Source organism: Echinops telfairi, unplaced genomic scaffold, assembly GCF_000313985.2.
Source record: "Echinops telfairi isolate 266 unplaced genomic scaffold, ASM31398v2 ScPeMD7_9;HRSCAF=40, whole genome shotgun sequence".
Taxonomy (NCBI): domain Eukaryota; kingdom Metazoa; phylum Chordata; class Mammalia; order Afrosoricida; family Tenrecidae; genus Echinops; species Echinops telfairi.
In genome coordinates, this window is record NW_022103906.1 from 40484115 (window position 1) to 40485439 (window position 1325).

Sequence of the window (1325 nt, forward strand, 5' to 3'; positions counted from 1 at the left end):
TTCATCTGAAAGCTGCAATCGGTGGCCCAGGTTGTAGCGAGCTACGGGTTATCAGCTGCCCATAGGTCCAGAGACATAATTTCTTAGTTCATCAAGTCGGCAAAGAGACGCAAGTCTTAATTAATGTCGTGTGGTCTTGATGCACATTGGCCATATACTGTAACCTAATCAAGTTCATGACACCTTTGCCATATTCTGTTGGTTAGACTCAAGTCACAGGTTCTACCCTCAGTCAAAGGAAAAGGGATGTCGAGGCGATAAGCCTAGGGGGTGGGAATCATGAGAACCATTCTTGCGTGGTTTGCCACTCAACCATACAGCATCTATTTCATAAGAAATTTGAAAGTAAATAAAATCATATTATGTGTTATTCGGCCATATGCGTATATGTGATTAAAGTAGAGAGATGTTTCAACTGAAAAACACCATAATGGGTACTCTCAGTTAGGGGTGGTTAGGACAAGGAAACAGGGGAGTGTGATTGTAGCAGAATACACAAGGATTTCAAATGTATATGTTTTTAATGTCATTGCTTAATGGTTTGTTCATGGGTATTCATTAGATTATTTTGAAACATAGTCCAAAAAACTTTTTATTTGTTGGTTTGAAAGTGTAATGAAAGACAATTTAACCAAATGCTATGTCAAGAGTCGCTGTGAATGCCCACATTCTCCCCTCTGGGCCACTGTGGCATCATACGGCATCACATCTCTCTAAATTCTGTTGGTTTATTATCTCTTCTACTAGACCTTGAGCTCTTCAAAAGCAGTGATGGTGTCTTTTCAATTTCTTATCCCCAACATTCAGTATATTTCTTGTAATATAGTAAGCACCTAACGATTGTTGGTAAATCCATTTGCTGTGAAGTTAGCTCCTAGTCATAGCAATCCGTGTGTCACAGGAGAACTGTGCTCCACGGTCTTCAATGGCTGACTGGACCGCTCCGCCTTTCTTCTATGGTAACTCTGTGTCGACTTTGATCTCCAAGTTTTGCTAGAGGATCACTGCGTTAACCATTAGCACCACCCTGGTCTTCAAGGAGTATCGGTCGGTCCTTGAACATGTGTATATCTGCACTTATATTTAAGATTGAAGGGTGGAAGGAAACTTGTTGGAAGACCAGACCTAATTACGTGGTGCCTCTATAACAAATGCCCATGAATTTGGTCTTTTTATATTAGAAGAGTAAACTGTGGAGATGGAATTTGGATAGGTAAGTGTTTTATCTTTTTAGCAATTTCATGAAGCTTACCAAAGGGGGATAAGGAATTGTCTTCTCACTGCAATGCAATGAGAATCTGGCAGAATGGGAGTTGTTATCAGAG